Raw genomic sequence first — 25,435 nt, 5'->3', positions numbered from 1 at the left:
AAATGACTTAGTTGACAACAACAATAACAGCATCACCAACAGTAATACTAATGATAATAATAGGTCTTTCCACCTTTCATCCATTTTAACCGAACACGTTTCCAAATAGGAGTTATCTCCCTGTATAGTATTTTTCTTGTTATCGCGTCTCCTCAGAAAGCTTAAATCATTTCTTCAAAATGTTCTTTGCTTTCTCAGGATGATCTGTTAAATTGGGTCCGGTTACAAGTAATAAGAGTTATTTATCTTTTTGTCATAAACATAAACTGGAAAAGGCATGATGTGCTCTCATTGTGGCTTAGCAGATGTTAAATCATGTCAATGAGACATGGTATAATTGCCAATGAGACAACTATGTACCAGAGTCAAAATGACCTGGATTTATTCAAATATAGATTACCGTCCGGCCTTCAACAATGATCAGACACATACAGTATAATCAGCAATTAGTGGACCCGTCATGACAAATTGTGAAACAATTCAAACAAGAATACCATAAACGAGACAAACATGGCAGACAGCAACTTGACAACGACAACCATTAAATTACAAGCTTCGGGCTAGGAGCAGGCACATACAGAATGTGGCCGTATTAAACATGTTTTTGAGCACTCAAACCTCCCTTTAACCTGGGACAGTGGTATAACAGCACAACATAAAAACACAGCATAGGAACAAACTGTAAAAAAACCTAAAAATGGCTTGACTCAGCAGATTGGTAATAGGCACAAAATCAAAAAACAAACAAAAGTTCAAAGCAAATTACAACAATAAACAAATCATGTCTTCTCATGTACACCATTTTCTTTCTTTTGTCCTAATTGATCATCTTAATTGCTATACAGTTCATCCGAATCCTTCGCCTTATTATAATACATGTACATTACTTCTGTCAAGTTATCTAACAAATATCTTTATGTAACTCGTGGTTGTATATTTGTCAAACTTTTTTTTATAGTTTTTGTATTTGGCATTGATTTTGTCGGGAAAATATGAAGTTTTATTTTATAGGAATTCTTTGTCTGTTATAGTCTTATTTGTTTTTGTATTTCTTTAATATTATGCATAAAGTTATATTTTAACAGAAATCCATTTGATTCAATACACTTATGTTGGATATCGTATTTTCTATGAAATTAAATACCAAATGTTTGTTCTAGGAATAAAAGATTATTAGAATTCAACACGCTATGAAAATGATCGAAGCAGAATTTTAAAAGTTAGTAAATCACAGTCGCTTAAAATGCTCCAACTTATGGTATACTCATACAGACTACTGTTTGTATATTAAAATGTTATATGTACCTATATATGTATTATGTAAGCGATAGTTACTGTAGAAGACTACGCATTAACAAATATCAGATCCAGACTTCGTTTTGAGCAAATTTGAATTATTTACAAAACTGTTTATGCTGCAGATAAATCTCTTTCATTTGAAGGTACCATAAAATATAAGTTCAAATGTTTCAGTATGCTTCACCTTGCGAGATCCTCATGTATAATCAAGTTCGTTAAACATCCCTTGTAGTAGAACTTGGTAGTATTTCTGCAGAGGTTATGAAAATTGGATACAATTGGATTTTAGATTGAAACAAATCAGTCTTTAAAATGCTATCAAAATGTAAGAGTCTTATCTCATTTCACCTCTCATTCCACCAAATATCAAATTGCAGTTACAAGTGTCACATTATTTTCTTGGCCCCCTACCTTATACTCTATTCAGTCATAATCTTGAATTGAGAATTGAGAAGAAAAATATTACTTCAAAATGGCATTCACTACTTCGGAAAGATACACAAAAGCACCATAAAAGAAAACGAATTTCGCTATCCCTTCGGAATTAGAATTCGATAAAGCAGAAATAACATGTTATATTTTTTATCATACATGTGTAGTTTCAGTTTCAACCATGATTCTAAATTTAGATTTTACTTTCCCCAAAAGTTGCAGACAGAACAGAAGACACCTGTTTATTTTCTACACCTGTCAGGATAAAGTTGAAAACCGAGAGTTGAATGACATAGTTTTTACTTATTGAGATGAATGTTACAGTGCTCAATTCTTAGTTTCTGTGTAATGTTTTGTGGACTGAATCTGATTGTATTTTGTTGTTGTTGTCTTTGTTCCTTGACTTGTAAATGATGCACTAGTGGTCGATTATCCCATTGGTATCTTCTGACTTTTTATATGAATATAAAATATGTCCTAAAATTTTCAATTGCATAAAAAACGAATATGCCAGCGTTTTTCAACACACAAATTCACCTATCATATATAAATTATTCGTAACCTACAATTTTACGCTACTATATATATAAGTGTATTTCCTTCAAAACTACGGTTTTTCATAAGAGTATTGTGGAGTCAATTCTGGTTTGGTTTTAATCAATTTGGTAAGAATAGAAACAGAATTGTCCTAGGTTTATTTGGTTATTTGGTTATAATTTTATTGTTAAGCGTTTTTACTTTCTGTTGATATAAACACGAGTCGTATTGTGTACCCTCTCTGCGTATCTAAAACAAAAACTTGGTAATAGAGTCAGACTAACTATAAGAATAGCTAGATACTCAGATTTCTGATTGAAGTCATTCTGATAATTTCGAACAAGTTTTAAGACAGCATAGGCATACTTTTTGGAATCGTTATATACTGCACGAAGTCATTTGAGTCCATTTTTCCTTTCTTGGAGTAAGGGAGATCAATAAAACGCCGCTGAGCCCAAATGACTTTTCCCCTACTCACTACTGTAAAATAATTTGTTGTGTAGATTGATTGATATCTGCCAAATAACCAGCAGCCGGTTGTACGAACGTGTCATTAGTCTAATGAGTCATTAAGTCTTCATTAACCTAATGCATCATAAAGGCTTAATGAAGACTTAATGACCCATTAGGCTAATGCCACGTTCGTACAACCGGCTGCAGTAACATATACTGTATACATATTCAGGATGACAACATGTCAATGATTTATAAATATAAACCCTGCTTTGCACTAGACCGGCACACTGAATCGGATTTTTACCAAGTTAATAGTCCGCACAAAGAGACATCCCCATATCAAAACACATTATTCCGACTCTAAACTGATCAGTCTTTTACCATAAATGCCACTAAGGATTTATATAGATCATTGATGCCACATGTTAGGCGGAGAAATAATAAATAACAATCATAAAGTCTTCGGTATCACCAAGCCGGGGATCAAACACATGACCTCCTGTAACTGAGGCTAGCATGCTACTCATAGACTATCAAGGCGGTTTTGTTGTGTAGATATTTATTTTCTCGACATTTTTGTCTTTGGTAAATACTTTTCACATTCTAAGCAATACCACTTTTTATTTGCCATTCCCCCTTAAAATGAACAAATGAGTGCATGTCTTTGAACGTTAAGTTTTTCGCTACGTTATGCTAGGCAAAAAATACTTCCTTGGGTTGTCCAATTTTGAAAGACATTTTTCGTTTACCTTGTGTTTATATTTGAATGTAGGCATTTTGTATAGCGATTGCGCAACGTAATGCGTTTATTCAATACTATTTATTGAATATTGATTCACTCTGCAGTCGATACATGAACATTATGCGCATTTTGTCGTTTCTGCTTTTTGTGTTCCTGAGTTGGTTTACTGTCTTATGAAAAAAAGAGACAGAAGATACCAAGGGTACATTCAAAAGTCAAAGAAAAACAGACAACGCCATGACAAAAAAAATCGACAAAGTCCACAAAACAGTATACATTGACAACTTAAGATTGAGCAAAATGCATCCCACCAAAAACTGGCGTAACCTTTGGTACTCCGAAAGGGTAAGCAATTCCTGCTACACATGTGGTACCCGTCGTGCTGCTCATGCAAGTACAAATCCGGTGATAAGTCTCATTCGTTGATGTCACAATCGAGGAACAGAAGACGAGATTGTTGTAACGACATTTAGGACATATCCATGATCATCTGTGATAGTCCCTAACGTTCACCAAACTCTTGATGTCGGTTGTAAAACTTTCGAAGGATTGACTTAATCCCACTTAGAACCCTTGTTTGAATAGTTTCCTTGTAAGAAACAACCATCATTCAAGGAAATTATGATATTTGAAAGGAAAGTTCTGGCATATCGTATGCACTGGCAGATTAATTCCATATGCAAGCACTACTGAAATGTTGCGACATAGAAATGGAAAGTTCACAATTTGAAAGTTGAAATTATCCCTTTGGTCGTAAAGTTGTGTTCTCGTCAGACCCTCATTGCCAATTTCTAGACCTATACCATACATATTTTTTAGACTCGGGTTAATCTAGGGCTTGGCATATTGTACAGACACTTATCTATTGGTAAAGACTGTATGTTGATCTCTTAGAGGCTATATGTATTTTGGATAACAATTGTTGTTAGGTTACTATCTCATTTACGTATACCCGAATTTCCTTTAATTCATATTTTTTTATTGACATTAGAATACTGAAAGTAAAATAAAATAAAAACTTTTGTGCATTCATCAATATACGATGAACACAAAGTAGCTGACATAAAAAAAGAACGCATGTATTAATTTAGTAACAAGGTCAAAGGTGCCCGCTTTATACTTTTCTATCAATATTCTTTTTTTCAATAAATTGTCGGTAACGTCGACATTTCCTGTCATCTATGAACCACGAATAAAGCTGCACATGACTATCCAAGTCTATCCAAATGGATTACTGGGAGGAAAATTTGGCATAAAATTTCTCATATGATTATTATTTGGATTCATAGGTGGTGGACATTTAAATTGTTGAAGTTTTCTACATTTTTCTGAATCTACAGGCTCACATATTCCTGAAAAATACAAAATCCTCTTTAAAACGCAGATAATGATCATAAATAAATACGGGAAGTATATTATTGAAACGTAATAACTATTTGCATTCTATTCTTAAGTCCTCTTACACGCGAATACACATTGAATAACATTTTTGTAAGTGTAACGTTCGAGAAATTATTCATTCACTATGTTCATATATTAAACATAGTGAATGGCAATGTATTATGTATTGGAAATAGGAATGCCAATGTAATACAGAAAGTTTGACTTCAAATACGACATTACGTATGAAAAAAATAATTTCAAATTGGAAAAATATGAGATTTTCCACATTTGCTGTGTTTCGTTCTGCTTCCATAATATACGAAATCACGCATGAAAAAAATATATTTGAATTAAAAACCAATTGTTCAGAGAACAATTGAAGGTCTTTCCACATCAATTTTCAAATTTATTGAAAAGATGCTAGTTCCTGTTTACTCAAAGTTAAAATTGGCATCTAATCATCAGATTACTGATGCGATAAATAAGTGGTTTCGATATACTTTTGAGTGAAATAAGGAAGATAATGTTCTACTTCCGGTGAAGTAAATGTCACTTCCAGTCTCATATGATAGCTTTTTTCACACTGATTCCAAAAATATATAGTTTCTATATACATTTGCCTGTAAACCAGGAGATAACTGGCAACTTCCGGTTTATCCAAAGTCACTTCTAGTCTTTAGTGATAAGTTAATGTATTAAAATTACAAAATATATGGATTCTGAGTACTTTTCCATGAAAAAAGTGCAAAAATGGCTACTTCCGGTTTTCTTAAGGTCACTTCCGGTTGTCATTTTTCAAGGTCATATGTCATCCAACCTTTTGTAAAAGGTCATATGGCTTTATAATGAACCAGGTTGAAGTAATAATCAATCAACCTTATAATTAGACATTTCAAGGGCACTAACTCTTATAAGATGCCATTAGATTGTTTCAGACCAAATGTAACATATCTTCATTACAAGAAAGCAAACATTTTGCACTTGTTCTTTTATATGTATCTATAAAAGTGTTGGAGAAAATGCAAAAACAAGGAAAAGTCAAAATTGAGAACTTGACCTTGACCTCGTTTTCTAAGTTAGGACCTATGGGCCTCAAACAAAAAAAAATCTAGGGTTATACGGTTAACGGTTACTGAGTTAAAAAAAACATACCGACAAATTTATTTGGTAAAGGTAGATAACTCCTATAAAATTTCATCGAATCGCTTCGATCCAAATTAGCCAAAATTTTCTGAGGTGGTAACGAACAATTTAGAAAAATAATTTTGTCGATATCTTTTTTTGTTACGAAGGAGATGCACACACTTAATAAACAGTGAATAGGGAGATAACTCTTACAAAGAAAATTGTTTGGCTTAGAATGGGTGAAAATAAAAAGCGCATAAACTGTATGATACTATATAAGAAATATCTTATCGACATATTGCTAAACAAAAAATTTACGCGAGAACAAAATTTGGCGGAAGAAAAAAAAAATAATAATCAGAAAAAATACAATAAGTCTTTCCACAGAAAAGTGGAAAGACCTAAAAATATGAGATCTGCCACGCATGAAGTTGTTACCACGCCCTCAAGCATAAAAGACAAAGCCATTAAACACTACACTACTTAGCATGCACACGATTCTTATATCTGTGTTTGATATATTTCGACGGGTGTCACATATAGAGCAGGATCTGCTAACCTTTCTGTAGCACCTGACACCAACCCCGGGTTTTGATGGGGTTCTTTAGTTTTCTTTGTAGTATTTTGTCTATTTTTTTTTGGTCATTTTTCATTTTTTGCCATGGCGTTGTAAGTTTGCCATGGCGTTTTAAGTTTGTCATCGACTTATGAGTTTGAATATTTCTTTGGTATCTTCTGTCTCTATTTCGTCGTCCTGTTGATATTATCTTTATCAATCTTAAGAAACCAACATTATTTTAACTCTTTACAAAAGATCGAGTACGCTTGTAAGGATTTTTTTTAATTTAACGCATTTATTTAAGAAGTAAGGTAGTCCCTGTACTTCAGATTTACATATTTTGACTTTTTTCTCAAAATGTCTAATAAAAGCTATCCTCATAAATGTTATTTCTAATTTCTATAAGCTTGCTCACACGATCCATTAATGATATATAGAAAAAATGAACTAAAGTCAACACATTCTTTTATTGTAAAGGCATGAACAACAGCATTAAAAATCAATTTATGGGAAGCTCAACTACCGACCAGTTTTGAAAAGCCAACCATTTTTACAAAATGCTTTAATTACTCTATCAATATGTTTGTTAATTTTGTAAATCACATCTTATTCAGCTACGTCTTTTGGAATAAGAAAATACTCAGCAAATATTTCAGGCTTACAATTAAAGATGCATTAGCTACGATGTAGACTAAAATAAAATATGATTTTTTTTCCAAACATTTATGACAGCGGAATATTGAAATAATGTCTTGTTATAAGCTGTCAGTTTGGTTCAATTTTGTCACGATAGGCTAAAATACATCACACATGTATTAGTGGCTACATGCCAATAATTCAACTCATTTGAATCCGTATTCATACAACATGAGACCCCGGGTTACGTATGTGCTAACCGTGTTCAGTTATCAAAAAAAAAACCAACATGTCAACATTGAAAAGTGAAACAAGGGAGCCACAAGAAAAGCCTTTTCGTTGACTGATTAATCCACAAAAATCATTCGTATGCAGGAAAAAAGATGATTTACATTTAAAAAATCTATAACATGAAATCATACAGACCTTGAAAATCGTCATTACACAATAGCACGTGCTTGTCTGTCTATTTTTTTCATATTCATGTTTATATCAGATCGCAGTCAACGGAGGTCATCTCGGTGATTAATCATATTGTGTCTAGTCTAATACGCACGAAATGCTGATACACAAGAACGAGTTCATGCATTGGTATTTTTTTCTTTTCGAACTTTTTGTATTTTGGATACACATTTTAATATGTAATAAATCAAATATGAGAATTTGGGTCAAATCGGTGATCATGAATTTGACAGCTAATGCCCTTTTAAATACACTAGACACACTTCGAATTAAGTATAACCGTAAACGTGCCGTATTCGGATATATAATTTTTCATGTTTTTATATAATTTTGGATTCAAGTGTTAAAATTCTGCTAAATGTTAACCTAAATATGAACAGTTCAAGCATCAAAATCTATAGTTTGATTTACACACAAATTATTTATCATGAACATTATTGAGAGAACTATGTTTCATCGCTTCTTTAATCTGTTTGGAAACTTACATTACTTCAAACGTTTGATAGATTCGGATTTCCAATGTATGATTTTGAGCATCACTGCCTAAAGATAATTTAAGATATAGCTCATCAGATCAAATTCTTGTAACCTTTACAACAGACATTAGAACAAAAATAGATCGAAATAGATACCTGGATGACTTAAAGGGACTCCCTCCATAACGTATCGATTATTAGTATAATTAACGTTTAGTTCGAATCCATTGGTTTTGCCATCTCCGTCCGAGTCTTGGTGATGGAAAGCTACGGTGTAAAGCATTCCTGCTGCTTTGAAATCCTGCAAGAAAATTGCATATATAAAATGCATTTTATTTTCAAAAAGCAAATCAGAACACTGGTATATTTTCACAGATTTATTAAAAATTCCTTTTTGTCTTTTAGTCTAAAATGGACAGTTGTCGCGATTGCGATACTACCCTACTGCCATGGCAAATAGTCATCAGTGTCTTTAGGATATTTTGTGTCTTTAGTAAAGACATTGTCTCTAATATATGAGCTGCATTGGATAGAAATCAACCTTAATGAAGTGCACGTATACATGTACATGTAGAAGACTTAGATTGATTTTGGAACATTCAATCAGAAATAAAAGATGAATTTTGGTCTGTTTTGTAGGGTTCTCATATCAACTCAATTTTCAAACAGTTACATACTTTGCACAGAGATTTTTTCAACCCGAAATAAATAAACACATGTATTAATATTTATTTGCATAAGGTTGATTTCTATCCGTCGCAGATATTCTAATGGTTTCTAAATTTAAAATTATGTCAAATATGCCCACAAAAGTACAAAGATGGTGTTAGCAGTATTAACATAAACTTCTGTCAGAGTGAAGCATGTGTCCTTATCAAATATAGCTTCAATCATGAAATTTTCATGGATACTGGGTCAATGTTCTACAATCTTCTCCACTGAAACTACTATAGGTAAATTTGAACCAAACCTGTGTTTTCTCTTGACAAACGTTTATCAATATTGAAGCTGAGTCAACAGATTGTTCCTGTTTGTCAAACGTGTTCGTATGCTATGATTATCAAAGTTCCTGTTTGTCAAACGTGTTCGTATGCTATGATTATCAAAGTTTTATTACAGTGTTCCTAATAATGCTCTTATATATAATGATCGTAAGTGTGTTATGATTGTCGATTCTGGCATCTTTACTCCGAACTTTTATCTTACAAATCAACAATTATTTTTAGTTCTTTTTAAGTTGCTTCATATCTTTTAATTTAAGCAAATGGGTATTTTAATCAATATACGACCCTAATTTAAAAAAAAATAGTACGTCTTTAAAAGGAATGCAAAATTCAACCTTTTTCAATTCCTTTAAGATTTTAAATAAAAAAAGTCTATTTCAAGAATAATGTCTTAGTTTCATTGAGGCATAGGTCGATTGTATGCAATGTCTTGGATATGCCAAATATTTCAAATGACATATGGCCAACCAAGTACAAGCATCCTAACAAATTCACATGATCACTTATCCTGGTGGGCATGCGCATTTAAAATGATTTTTTCAAGAAATTTGAAATTTCACAAATAGCAGTACTGAATGTTGTTGCATATAGGAATATTAGTCATGATAATGGTCCGAAAAACACCCATATCGCAAACTGTTCTTTGAAAAGGTTATATACTTGTGATAACAGAACTTGATGGAATACAATATGCCATACAGCGATCAAATCTTAGAAATCTAGAAAAGTCATTACAACATTGCATCATTTCTGTTTTCAATTGCAAAATAAAGCATTTTTTAAGATGAATTTGATAAATGAGTTAATTCATGAAATCCATTTGATATAGTTTCTTTTAAATTTCATATATTGGCGTAAACTGCTTGCACGGTTGCATATAGTTCAACAGCAGATTACAAAAAAATCGTATGACTGATAATTCTGAAATAAGTCTTATGCGGCGGTTGCGGGCACAATGAAGAAAACACACAAGAAAGAGATTATCTAAAAGGTAGAAACAATTCATTGACAGTCTCATACTCACAAACGAGACCAGATGTTCTGAATGTGCAATAACAGTTAAGATTCTGATCTCAAACTCGCGCGTTTTATCGTGACTCTTAAATTTTGAACCCATTATGGGAGTAATTTTGAAAAAAACAAAAAACAAAAAGTCAAGAACAGTCAAAGAAAATGAACGACAGCAGACAGCCACCAACAAGGTCATCTTGATGTAAAATATCAATATAAACTTGTATAGTGTCAATGAAGAGAGCTAGTCTATGTCTCATCGTTTTTAATGGTTTGTATTCATGAAAGTATTATCTACTCACTAATCCAAATTGGTTATTTTCGACTCCTCGACTTGGATGCCAGTGTCCTACTGCATGCCAGTATTGGCCTGGAATACATGGATGAGGTATTTTATCCCCATTTGGAAGGCGGCTTTGTAAACCAGGAAAACCTTCAAACACGTTCCACAGAGTTGATATAAATATGAATATAAATAATTCAAATCTGTAAACTCTTACTTGATTCATGGTCAAAGTTTATTTACAAGTGAAGATTTCTATCTATTGAAAGATTTAACTTGAGTCATATAATTGTCATTTTGCTGTCATTTTAATGTTACTTTTGATGTATGATGGTATGAAATTTCTTTGTACCTTAAGGGAACAACTTATTTCTTTTTTGTTAAAAATAGTTTTTATGTTGGAAATATTTACAAAGTCAATATTTTATTTTGAGAGGACGCTTATTATAATATTTAATTGCTCAAGTGATTTAATTTAAATGATTAAATACAAAAACTTCATCCACCTTAATGCTTACTAAATGGACCTCTTTTCATATATTAACTTTAAACTTGTATGATATGCATGTCAGACTTTGACTTCTTATAACGTTCATTGTTAAAGACTTTATAGTTTGAAAAAAAAAACGATTTTTCTTTTCGTTTTCAAATACCCTTAGTTTTATATTTCATGTAAAAAGAATTAGGCCGTAAGTTTTCTGAATTGAATTGTTTCATATTTTTCATGTCGGAGCCTTTTATAGCCGACTATACGGTATGGACTTCCCCTCATTGTTGAAGGCCGTACGGTTGCCTATAATTGCTTACATTCACTTCATTTTAACTTTGGTGGATAGTTGTGTCATTGGCAATCATACCACATCTCCTTATTTTTATATTTATAATGAAATTTCTTGGTAGCTTGAGCGAATTAGTTATTTCCTCTTTGCTTTAAAATAATTCTATTTGTTGAAAACATATTTACGAAGTCAATATCAATTTTCGAGAAGATGGTAATTTCAATATTTATTTTATCAAGTTAGTTCATCTAAATTAATAATTGCAAAAATTGCATCCACATTAGTACTGACCAAATGGACCTTTTTTAATTGTTCACTTTTAACTTGTACGATATTCATGCATGTCAGACTTTTACTTCTTATAAATGTTCATGGTTAAAAACGTTAGAGTTTAATAAAAAAAAAAAAAAAAAAAAAAAAATAGGATTTCATCTTTTCGATTTCAGTTACCTTTAATTCAGATTTTGTTCTTTGAATTTTATGTATTGCGTGTTTTAAACAAGAAGATAGACTTTTCGTATTATGTTAAATGAACACTTAAAATGAAATTTATTATCGGTACATTGTATACGACAAGGTTGTCCTTGTTCACCTTGCTTGTTACATTTCTACATTAGATATGACACATATACTGACATGTCAACATTTTTTTTAAAACAAAAAAAAAATATTTGAACAAGTTTTAAAATCTGAAAAAAATCGGGATTCGCGCAGCTGTTTTTTGCTTTACGTAACGTATTTAAATAAATGTAATTTTTTCTACGAAATGCTTACTTTAGTTTCAAATTGTATTAATTTTGAGTGTTTGGTTGGTTTCTTTTGTTTGTTTCTGTTGTTTTTGTATGTTTATGTTGCACGGAAAGTAAGAATAATAAATATTATCACGACTTTCACACAGAAAGAGAGTCAAATTTCAAAAGCTTGTGTAAGAGGGAAATTGTATTGAAATGAGTTTATGCATTCATAACTAGTATTTCAAAATATTTTAATGAATAACGAATAAAGTAATGCTGATTTTGTTTTAAGTCTTATTTTGTCGGTATGTGAAGAGAACAGATGCGTTCTACCAACGTAGTTCATTTTAGAATTTGCTGCCATGTGTTATGAAAGATCATGAAACGTTCTAATGGGAATTAAACAACGTGGTAAATCGAGAAAAAGAAAATATAAAGCTAACAGTACTCTTTACACTGTCATGCCCTTCCAATGAAAGGCTAGTATTTACTTTGCAATCTAATTTTGGAATTCATTTGACCTTGATGGAAAAGCCTTTGTACTTTTCAAGGTAAATCCCACGCTTTATAAACAAGACATAGTATTTTCCTTCAGAAAAGAATGTCACAAACGATAATTAAATTCATATTTGCACTCTGAACATGTTCATTATTATTGTATTTATGCACCAGGTAATAAGTATAATCAAAACATGTCTTCATAATACTATATATAAGGTATGTATTTTGTTTGACTGCCTTTTTAATGTCATAATAGCTGTTTGACATTAATAACTAAGTATACGTATCTCTTGCAAATCTCGTACTTTAAAAAAAATGTATCAATAAGCGGAAAATATCTTCCGTCCGTGGAAATTGGTATAAAACAACAGAATGTTACTGAAATTATCCTTTAATATGACTTTTACTAACTTAGAAATGATATAGATTCGAATATCCTTAAGATTTGTAATTGATAATTAAATTTCACAGTCAGTCTTTTAAATGGATAAAAGCCAACACGATCTTGGTAGTATTAGCTATTTATTAGGACTTGGACTTTGTCGTTTGTTGTCCCAATTTAGCAGGCTTTTCTCAAAGATCTCTGAATAGCTCAAGAAAATGGAATTTAATTTTGCGTATGTGATACGTAGAGTGTCCAGAGGATGCATTAAACAATGAACTATGGATTGAAAAATAAACCATCAATTTCATCGTTTTATTTTAGCAGTAATTAATGCCACCAATTTTAGACGAAATGTAGCAAATTAGTCCGTAAAGAACTCTCTTATCTAAAATTGTATGGTCGCCATTAATGAAATAGAAACATTTCCAAAATTAATTGGTTTGGCCTATTAAATTAAGCGCAAACAGGAAAAATTGTATTATAACTTGCATATTTAAATCCGATGTCCCAACCAGGTATTTAGCATAAGCACATAGGACGAAAACCTAAATTATATTGTATGACCTCATTTGGTAATGAAAAAAAACTTCTCATCAAATGAATAAGTTATTCTAAACAACATAACGCCTGAATTATGATGATTTTTACTGAAAAATAATATGGGTTAATATGGCACCATAAAACCAACTATGGGTCCGTTTTTTTCTTCTCCAGAGAACACAAGGGTAAATAACTCTTTCTATGATGTTTATCAGCAGTTATACAGCTTATGACGATCAAACATTGGGAGGTAAAACCACTAGGTCAACTTACTAAAATCCGACTATCATCAAAACCCTAATCTAGTTCCAAAATTATATCTTAAGATACAGCCCTCTACCAAGAGTATCTACTTCCCATGAATGGCACTCAAAATAAGTAGTTACTATTCATGAATACCAGGTTTTTTATGCAGCTAGGCGCATAGCATATCTTTTTATGTTTCCTGCTGTATAAGAATTGTGAACAGTAACAATACATCGCAGAAGCAGTCTAGTTATAAAGGGAAAATATTTATATTTGCACAGAGAAAGAATGCCGTTCGGAGACTCAACTTGATGGAAGACGGACACAAATGTATGATATTGACATGAATATAGGTGTACAAGCAGCAACAAGTACTCCATTATTCTGAGCATAAGGAATTCATAAAAACTGTTGAAAATATCAGTTCCTTGTTTATATGAAAATAAGAAGATGTAGTTTGATTGATAATGAGACAACTCTCCACCAAATGAATTAGAAGTTTACTTCTATAGGTCACCATACGGACTTCAACAATGAGCAAAACTCATACCGCACAGCAAGCTGTAAAAGACCCCGAAATGACAAATACAAAACAATTCAAACGAGAAAACTAACGGCCAGATTTATGTAGAAAACAGTAAACGAAAAGCAAATATGATATACAGCAAACAAACAACAACCACTGACTTACTCGGGCCTAGCGATTGTACAGTTTCTTAACCAATTGACTGTACAGTAAAATCGAAATTGATTGCTCAGTTAATAAATTTTCCAACACAAAAATACTAGTATCAATTTTACGCAATACCAATTTTCTCTTCTGAGGTGCTGGAAAGCTAATACATGAAATTCTGAAGTAAAATGTTGGAGACCAATCTAATTACAGAACATGAAGAAAGATTTTAAAAACCACAAATGCATCGTTAAACTTGTAGTTTTAAACGAAGACAAGATTTTCTATTTTATAGCTCTGACTAGTACAGATCAACATGTTCATTAGTCAGAAAACGGTAGTTTTTACAATATTTTTCATGTGACTGTCTCATATCAATAACTTTTAATAGTAACTGTTATCAAAATAAACTTCAAAGTGAAAAGCGAACATTTTGTCTTTGGTCAGCATGTCTTTAGTATCCCTCATCCATAAAGCCTTCACATTTTGTTATTTAATATCAGAATAACGCTAAGAAGCAGTTCCGAAAAAAAAAAACAGGAAGAGAGCTATGTCAGTTGTGTTGCTGTTTTTTTTTGTGTTTTTTTCTCCATATTTTGATATTTCCAAGTGTAAAATAGTTTTGGTGTTTTCCGGTCTCTTCTCTGTTTTATTATATATATTTAAGGCAACACATGCAACTAATTTATATTATACATTGTGTTTAATACACTTTAATATAAGAAATGACAATAATTTAAAGAGGATTTACATCTTTGTCATTATAAAAAAAAATTGTATGATATGTTTAAATAAAAAACGAATCGATGTTTATAACATGCATATAAATTACAGTCTTATAATAAAAAAATACCATTACAATAAGTTCAAAACATTACTACAGGACTGCAGATTTGTTTACTATGTTTGTATTGAGTAGGGAAAAATCAACCGCATTGCATATCTTCTGGACGAGAACATTCAATTAAAAATGCAATCAATGAAGTAAACACAATAACCCGTAGACCAGACTATATCAACTCTTTAGAAATCTAATCTTTCATGACTTTTTTCATAATTGAGTGTACAAATGCGTCTGGTAAAGATCAGTTCCATTTACAGGAAGTGAATTAACTCCCTTGTCCGTCTGCATTTCCTGTAACACCTCGCGGAGTAATGATATCATTTCTATTTTAAGCTGGTCCCGATCACTAGCGCTTGTAAGTCTTTCACTACTACTACACGGACTTTCCCATTCAGGAATTCTTGGTATTCGATCATTATATTGTTGGTATTTAGTTTTTGAGTTGTTTGATAACGTGGCATATTTTCCTGAACTTGATTGATTCGCCGAGTCACCATTTTTGGGGATTTTATCGTTGTAACACTGATAATTAGTTTGCGTCGTCGTCTCAAATTTAGGGTGCGGTATAGGCGAAATCTTCTGAAATTCTTTGCGAATATCACCTCGAAGACAATCAAGATAATTAGATGTTTTTCCACCGTCTCTCATTTTGTCTTCTCTCAGTTCATATCTGAAATGTTAATTTAAATGATTTAATACCCTTTCCATTTAAAACGGAGATTTACACCGCACGTATTTCTTGGTTTATTTACAGCATTTTCGAAATGTGGTTAACACTCTGTTTAAACCTCACTCTAAACAAAAAAAATACATTGAAGGAGATCTCAGTAACATAGCTTCCTTGGTAAGTGGTCACAATAAATACTGCCGAAAAAACATTTGAGATAAAGGATACAACAGATACAGTTAAGTTTGCCTCATATCTTGACTTACATCTAGAAATTGACAATGAGGGTCGGTTGAAAACAAAACTTTACGACAAAAGAGATGATTTCAGCTTCCCAATTGTGAACTTTCCATTTCTATGTAGCAACATTCCCGCAGCGCCTGCATACGGAGCACATGTCTTCCAATTGATACGATATTCCCGGCCTTGTATTTCCTATCATGATTTCCTTGATAGAGGGTTGCTGCTCACTAGGAAGCTATTAAACCAAGAGTTCCAAATGTTGAAGTTGAAATCATCCCTTCGTAAATTTTACGGACGCCATCACGAGTTGGTTGACCGTTATGGAATATCCGTTTCACAGATCATAGCGGATATGTTCCTAATGTCGTAACTACAATACCGAATTAGACTATTTACCGGGTTTGTACTAACATGAGCAACACGACGGGTGCCACATGTGGAGCAGGATCTGCCTACCCTTCCGGAGCACCTGAGATCACCCCCAGTTTTTGGTGGGGTTCGTGTTGCTTAGTCTTTAGTTTTCTATGTTGTGTTTTGTGTACTATTGTTTGTCTGTTTGTCTTTTTCTTTTTTAACCATGGCGTTGTCAGTTTATTTTGGATTTATGATTTTGAATGTCCCTCTGGTATCTTTCGCCCCTCTTTTGGAATCTCATTTGAAAATATGACATTACTTTCCTCATTCCAATTGTTTTGGAGAATATTACTACACATATTTTTCCGAAAAAAACCAACACAAATAATCTATATCAAATTATTATCTTTTAAAATTATAACTCTGACCACATCTGATCATCAATAAATTTCCTACGGTTGTCGTCTTCCGTTCGCTCTGCTCGTTTTCATTAGACGGAGTTGCGGTACTTGGATGATTTTAGTGATAATTATGGTCCAAGGACACAGTTATCGTCCTTTGGTTTTCGTTGTCTACAAATATAGTCCCTAGTGTGAACAGTGTATAACTAACATTTTTTTTTATACACTTTCCCAATTTATTTCTTGATATTTTATGCATGAAATATTAAGTAAGGGGATGAAATTACATGTTAAAAAAATTTAGGTGCTGAATCTTTATGTTAAGTAGTGATTTGGTCCAGTTAAAAAAGGTCAAAAATTAGAATGTCTGAAGCTGTCAAACTGAATTTTAGCCCCCCTTAACACAGAATTGTCAATATTTTGAGTTAGAGCTGGTAGAAGTTTCTATAATTTTGATATTATTTGTATCAATAGTAGTACACTACACTGTAAAAATCTTTTTAAGATAGAGCAGGTGCGATTTTTTTAATTTGAATTTATTGTCTAAAAGAAATGCACTACGAAATAACTGTGTTCTCGGGCCTTATTGCTTAAACTTTTTCACTCTATTAATTTTTAAAGCTTTGCCTTGGTCCATATATTTCTTAAGGATGATCACTCGGTTTATAAATTGCCTTGAGGTCCTCAGTGGCACTATTTTTTTTGTTAAACTTGTATGTACAATTTACATTTACCTAAGACTAGATATATCTTGTTTAATTTCCAGGAGATCATCTTCATTAACACTTCCTTCTTGTTTTTGTTTCTTGGTATGATGAATATATCTGTTTACCAGACGTCTCATTACATCCTACAAATATAATGTAAAAGTAATGTTACAGATCATCTGTTTGGGTTTTGAACTAAATGATTCCTTACAGCATATATAATTCGCCGTTTCAGAATTGAAGGACATACGATATAGTTTTGATCCCAAGCATACAAGCTATTTTTCATCTGGGCAATTCAAATTTGTAGTAAAAAATGTACCCTCATGTGCTACTTTTAGAAATAAATGGGGTCGAAATTTTAGACATTTACTCAAAATTCCGGATTCTTAGATCAATTAAATTAAGCTAGCGTGTTTAGAACTTGAAGATAAAATATATAATTAATACAAGATTATCTTCATTTACTATCTATCGAAAGAGTAACACATGTAGTTAGTTTAGCAAATCAAATTTTGGATCACGTAACAAAAAATGATTAAAAACTGACTGACATTATAAAATCAGAAGATGTGGTATGATTGCCAATTAGAAAACTCTCCACCAGAGAAAAAATCACATAGAATGTGGAAACTACACGAAAGGTCACCGTACGACCTTCAACAGTGAGGGAAACTCATATCGCATAGCAAGTTTTAAAAAGGCCCAAAATGACAATGTAAAACCATTCAAACGAAAAGCTAATGGCTTGATTCATGTACAAAACAAATATATACAGCACAATCGACAACCACCGAATTACAGGCTCCTGACTTGGGACAGACACATACAGAATGTGCCGGGTTAAACATGTTGTGTGCGAGCCCCCACCCTAACCCGGGACAGTGGTGTAACAGAACAACATAAGAGCAAACTATAAAAATCAGTTGAAAAGGGCTCAACTCATCAGATTGATACAAAGCACAAAAACAACTAACAAAAAGTACAGATCTGAGAGTATTCACAGTTACTGAAAGCTAGTTCAACGACAATTACAACTAATACAAAATCATGTATTTAAGACTAAAGTTTGATTTTACATTGCAAAAACTAATAGACAAGTAATGGTTCAACTAACTTAAAAAGCTTACTTAAATTGTATGCATTATGTTCACATTATGTACAAACTCAAATAGTTTAGCTGTAAAAAAAATTGAAATTGTGGCGGGAAATTCACTGATATTCTTGTAAGAATGGCAATGGAATGCATATTATCGACCCAAGTGAAAATGCACCGTAACATTTTTTTGAATTGGAGGGAAATTTACTAATATTCTTGCAAGAATGACAATGTAAAGCATATTATCGACCCAAGTGAAGGTGCACTGTAATATTTTTTTGAATTGGAGGGAAATTTACTAATATTCTTGCAAGAATGACAATGTAAAGCATATTATCGACCCAAGTGAAGGTGCACTGTAATATTTTTTTTGAATTAGAGGGGGCGCGGGGGGGGATTCACTAATATTCTTGCAAGAATGAAAAATGCAAAGCATATTGTCGACCCAAGGGAAGGCGCACCGTATTCTTTTTTGAATTGGGGAAAAATTTACTTATATCCTTGCAAGAATGACAATGCAAAGCATAATATCGACACAAGTAATGGTGCATCGTTATTTTTGTTTTGAATTTGTTAAAAAATCACTATCATATTCTTGCAAAGAATAGCGATGTAAAGCATAATACCGACAAAAGGGAAGGTGCACTTTATTTTTTTTAAACTTTGGCAAATAGACTAATATTTTTGCAAGAATGGCAATGCCAAACATATATCGACTCAAGGGAAGGTGCACCGTAAAATATTTTTGAATTTGTGGGAAATTGACAGATATTCTTACAAGAATGGCGATGTAAGCATAATATCGACCCAAAGGAAGGTGCAATTTATTTTTTTAAACTTTTGGAAATTCACGGATATTCCTCCAAGAATGGTAATGCAAAGCATAATATTGACCCTAGTGAAGGTGCACCGTTGAACTACTTGACATGATAAAGCATCAAATGATTACTTGTATCAGGGCTTAAATGATATTAATATGAATGGTTATATAGTGACTTCTTGACTAATTGTGTATGGAATATATACATATATATAAAATTGATTTTCTATAATACAAACCATCAAAGCAGATTAAGTATGATAGAAAATGAATAAAGGTAAGTTGTTTCTTACTACACACATTGCCAATATCACTATAACCGACATTTTTAGTTTAGTTTGTTTCGTTACAAGTTTTAAAAATACTTTTATTTTTAAATAAACATGCATTAACAGTTTATGGGAAAAGACCAAACGAAACACTACTTGAAGAATTTAAACAATACCCGAGGACAATAACAGTAATAATAAATTCAGATTGTTTTAAATATCAAATGAAATTTATTCACCTCAACTCACTCTTACTTAATCGAACATCATAAGTGATCGATATCCTTTTTAGACTTTGATTTTAGAATTTCTCATGGTATCCTTTATACCAAAATTTATGATAAACGGGATGATTTTTTTCGTATTGTAAATTGATGATGCTTTTTGTTTGCCTTTTTTTATTTTTCCCCAAGTGTTGACTGGGGTATAAAAGTATGGACATCCCTTGACCTTCTTTGGATCGGAAGGAAAATTCATGCCAAAATGGGACGTCCGTTTGTCTGAGTGAGCTGTACAAATTCGCAGTAAAATCCGGTCAAGATGGGAACGTTAAATCCGATGCCTCGCGTGGAGAGACTCTTGCAAAAACTCTTCTTTGAGAGGTCCGTAGGTGTTCTGTTGCAAGGCTGAATTCTGTCCCTATTTAATATACCCTAATTTTCCAGTGGCATTCCAAATTTCCAGCCCATCATCCCGTGCGACCACCTATTGTGTATTTATTGTTAATTTGTTGTCGTCCTCAACATGCATGAAATATTTGCCACTGGACTTGAAGCAAGCAACAATCAATCAATCATCGTCTTTAAGAATATATATTTCGCAAGTGGTCCGATTAGCAGGATGTACTGTCACCTATGTCTCACTAATGATAAAAGTATCGGTAAACAGAAATTTGATGAACGATGATTACGAAAATGTATCATACTATATAGCATGCATGCTCTCTTTCTTTTTACCAAGTTTCAGAAAGCTCTAATAATAGTTACTGGGGAAAATGCGACGTTAATTTTAGACATGGGCATTGTCTACATGTTAGAATATACTAGTATATGTGTATTCAGTTAACAGGAAGTGGATGAGCGATGGATGTGACATGAAGTTAGATACTAAATTTCAGGAAGCTCTGATTTGTAGTTCCTGAGGAAAATGCGACGACAATTTCATGGATTGTACGTACGTATGTTTTGACGCACGGATAGATGTAAATCAGTATACCCCCATCATTAGGAATGAGGAAACAATACTTTTGACCAATAGTTATTTATGATATCCATATCCCGATATTGATATCAAAAATTGGTCAAAACTTCAACTTAATTTTATGACGAAGATACAGATTTGTTGTGAAAGTAGGATTCCACTTGCAGAATTTTTATAAATAGTGGTATTTCAAATTCAGATTTGTTCACGGTAATATTATTTATAAAGCTAAGACGTTAAGGAATTGGTCTTTCAAACTCTTCTGTTTGGTTTAATTGACTTATTGAGGAAGGTTATGACTATACTGTTTTTCAATTACTGCGTCTAGTATTTTTGAGAAACTGACATCAATTCGATAATTTAAAGCTTAAATCGATACTTAAATATTTCTTATGTTTTTTCTTCCACTTTGTAATTATGTGCGGTTTGTTCTGTGAATTGAAAAAGATATCATGTACTGTCTTTGACGATGCTGTATAAAATCTTTTATGAAGTTCAGCTCAGCAAACCGAATTAAGAATGAAGAACGGCATGGTTTGATATAAGCAGGTTAACAACTTCAAGTTTTGCTTTAAGTAGCTTCAAACATTTTTTTTATAATATAATACTATTTATCATTTTGTTGTTTGTACCTTGGCTATTTTTTCCTGTAATACTGTTATTTTAGAGTTAAGTTTAATTCGTGTAATGATTTATATTTGTTTTATGTCACATTCTTTAATCCACAAATCGAGATCAAAAGAGCTGGCTGGGATCTCAAAATACTAATTTCATCAAGCCACATATTCATGCGCATGTCCTAAATCAAGAATCTCGTCGGTGGTTGTTTTATGTAATATGTTTTATGGTATTTGGTGAATTTTGTGTTGGTTACAGATCTTTGAAAGTTTCTGTTCAATGTATTCAGAACTTTTTTTTAGACTTATGTAGAATATTGTCTACTGTTGAAGACTGTATGTTGGCCTGTATATGTCTTTACGTTATTTGTGTGGTTGGTTTGCTGTCTTATTGACGGTTTACCTCAAACCTCCTAATTGATATTTAAATACAATTATAGTTACTCCATTGCAAATGAATCGTAATCATGAACAATAAATGGAATTTTATGATACTACGAATTATGTGAAATTCAAAATTATCAACAACTTTGTGTTTTTTTTCCTTCAAAATATTTAGTGTCATTCCAGCATGCTTTTGTGTTTAAATATAAATTAACAACCAAAAATGTACCTCAAAATAAGCTAATTTCCGCTGCTGCAAAATAAATAAAATAATATACGTCAGCTACACTTGTCGTAAACTTCTATATGTTTAATACATGTAAATCATCAGATACCAAAATTAACGTACATCTGGTGTCTCCTATTAGCGATTGCCTAAACATTAAGCCATAGATAGTATCAAAAATATTCAATTTCATTTCACTAAAAAGGCAAAAATAAGCAAGTACATAAATAAGTATGAGTATAAGTATGTGAGTAAGTAAGTTAGTATTAAAGTAAATTAAGTAATAGCTTCACTGACACGTACGTCCTTTAAATTTCTTATCAATTTTGGTATAAAAATTCTTTAACTTCTTGTTTTAAGCGATTAAGCGCATATAAAATGATTACTTATGAATTCGAATTTCTTTTCATCTTTTGTGGATATAGTTGTCATGCCACGTCTCCTTGAACAGTTTCAGGTGCATGATAGCTCTTGCAACATCTAAAAGAGGCGGACTTACGAACCGAAGGCACCTGTCAATCTGCATTTAAGATTTAAGGATGTTAAATGATACAACTGTAAACGTTTTTTCATGTGGTTTCCTTAGATGTGGTTTATTTATATGAAAAATCATTTAAGCTGGTCATAACTGAAGAGTAATTAAAGGGAGATAAATCTGTTAACTTACTTGATAATGCAATTCATTATAGGATGGTGGAATCTTATATGGATCTCCGTTAAATGTGGGGCGCTGAAACAAAACAGTCAAGTGTTATCATAGAGTTTAAATCAGTTACATAAAGGGTAAATGACTTATTGATTTTTCTATAATAAGGAACATAACTCTAATAAAAGGAGGACTGCTGTTTGTTTGGTTATCTCTAGAACTGCATAATAGTCCAGAAATAATGTTTGAATTATATATAGATATGTAACTTTTGTTATAGTTTGAAGTGTTATTTTGAAAATTAGATTCGTCGGTTCGGAACAATTTCCCTGCCGAAATGTACATTTCTGAGAATTTCTATAAAAAGTGAGTGCTTCAGAGTTATACACTGGAAAAACTGTGTTCATTGATTTATAATGTGTCTAATATGGTGAAACTAAGAAATGAGTAATGAATTTGCTGGATGGGAAAAAGTCGCCCAAATGGAACACAAAATGTTAATCACCAGAAATAATATTTAAACCTAAATTCTGCAAAATGTCGGTCAATCAGAACGAAACGCAAATTCAATAATTATATCCACTTGTACTAAAATCAGCACTAGACCTGCAAAATCTGCCTAAAATTGAATCGCACAAAGTCCAAGGGCCGTAATTTCCATCAAAAGTCCGTCAACTCGATAATATAAGTCATTATCATACACCAATGTACCACAATCAGATCGATATCTGCAGACATAACAATAAAAGTTTGGACAACTGTACGTTAGATTTCAGAATGAGAGGATGGAGGGAGAACCGACACGAATAACAGTATATATAGTTAGATTTATAATAAAGCAGCTGTTTCTGATGAAGAAATTTTCGCTTTGAATAATTAAGAATTCGCAAATTTTTCTGCGAAAATAAATTTATTTCAAGGTAACTGACTTCAAATAAACATATTATGAAGCAATTGTTGTCTTTTTCTTGTTTTTGTTACTTCAGTTTCATATGGGGAACTCTTTCCTAAAGTTTACGACTAAAGAGACGAATTTTCGTTCCCTATTGTTAGTGTTCCTTTTGTTGAAATGTTTGTTTTCCTTAAATCTTATGTCATACATATTTACACAAAACCCGTTGTACTGATTAATATTTTTGTCTTAAGAAACGTGGTTTATTTATTAGATGAAATTAAGCTTTGATCTAGCTTTCAATAACTGAGAGATCAGTACTTTGTATGTTTTGTCATTTTGTTGGTTGTTTTAATGCTTAGTACTGATCTGATTAGTCAAGTCCTTTAAAACTGATTTTTAGATTGTTCTTGTGTTGTGCTGTTACACCACTGTCCCAGATTAAGGGAGGGTTGAGCGCTCACAAACATGTTTTACATCGCTGCATTCTTTGCATACACGTATCAATCCAGAAAACTGTAGTTAAGTGATAGTCGTTGTTTTCTGTCTCAATATAGTTTTATCATATTTTCTCTTTGAAATTATAGTTTACTATACGGTTTGGGGCTTGTCCATTGTTGAAGGCTGTACGGTGGCCTATTGTTGCTTACATGCACATTTAAATGGTCTTCGGTGGATTGTTGTCTGATTGGCAATCATACCGCATCTTCGTCTTTTTATATTAAAACATATTCATTATGTTCTTTATACATTCCATGAACGTGATGGGGAAACAATCCATTAAAACAATTAGGTAAAACTACCAAAAAGGCATGGAGACGTCAACATACGGTCCTCAATGTCTATTTCATGTCAAACTGGAAGTCTATAACAAGTTCAGCGAAAGATAACTATGTAATTAATTAATTAATTCTGCTCATCAGTAATCATATTTCTGTAATCATGTTTCTGTAATCATGTTTCAGTATTCATATTTCTGAAGCACCACAATATTGTCGAATTTAAACACTCCCTTTCAGCCCTTGGCCGATGGTTAAACTATTGATTCTGCTCTTCTGTAATCATATTCTGTAATCATACTTCTTAAGTTCTACAACATTGTTGAATTTAGACACTCCGGAGCCTTTTCAGCCCTTGGCCAATGGTTAAACTATTGATTCTGCTCTTCTGTAATCATATTCTGTAATCATACTTCTTAAGTTCTACGATATTGTTGTATTTAGACACTTCAGAGCCCTTTCAGCCCTTGGCCAATGGTTAAACTATTGATTCTGCTCTTCTGTAATCATATTCTGTAATCATACTTCTTAAGTTCTACGATATTGTCGAATTTAGACACTCCGGAGCCCTTTCAGCCCTTGGCCAATGGTAAAACTATTGATTCTGCTCTTCTGTAATCATATTCTGTAATCATACTTCTTAAGTTCTACGATATTGTCGAATTTAGACACTCCGGAGCCCTTTCAGTCCTTGGCCAATGGTTAAACTATTGATTCTGCACTTCTGTAATCTATATGATATTGTTTTAGAATAATTTATTCAAATAAATCATTGGAGACCTGGAAATCAATGGTGATCTGCAACATTTCGGCGTTAAAAAATTATATATGAAATGATTGGCAAAGCGAACTTAAAATGATAGAGGGATGGTTTTTCAAAGGTATGAATTGCTTTTAAAGGAAAAGAACAAAACGACTGACTGTTCTTTAGCATAGATCTAGAAAACATACTATGTCTAATTAATAAAAGAAGGACACGATGGGAAAGTGGTGAAAAAGAATCAATTATAAAGTTATAAACAAT

General features: G+C 32.3%; 2 long non-coding RNA genes across 2 annotated transcripts; both read right to left on the bottom strand.

Moving 5' to 3' along the window:
* Nucleotides 1–4,759: 4,759 nt before the first annotated feature.
* LOC127715685 (uncharacterized) lies at nt 4,760–10,665 on the bottom strand. The gene is made up of 3 exons (XR_007988530.1): nt 10,425–10,665; nt 8,264–8,408; nt 4,760–4,818 (listed from the first exon to the last, which is right to left on the bottom strand). It is a non-coding gene; the product is annotated as an uncharacterized LOC127715685 (long non-coding RNA).
* A 4,347-nt stretch (nt 10,666–15,012) lies between these two features.
* LOC127715700 (uncharacterized) lies at nt 15,013–23,256 on the bottom strand. Its single transcript, XR_007988554.1, has 3 exons — nt 22,762–23,256; nt 17,507–17,622; nt 15,013–15,777 (listed from the first exon to the last, which is right to left on the bottom strand). It is a non-coding gene; the product is annotated as an uncharacterized LOC127715700 (long non-coding RNA).
* Nucleotides 23,257–25,435: the final 2,179 nt, after the last annotated feature.

This window comes from Mytilus californianus, unplaced genomic scaffold (genome assembly GCF_021869535.1).
Source record: "Mytilus californianus isolate M0D057914Y unplaced genomic scaffold, xbMytCali1.0.p SCAF_9, whole genome shotgun sequence".
NCBI lineage: Eukaryota > Metazoa > Mollusca > Bivalvia > Mytilida > Mytilidae > Mytilus > Mytilus californianus.
This window is presented reverse-complemented; position numbering and strand designations above follow the sequence as displayed.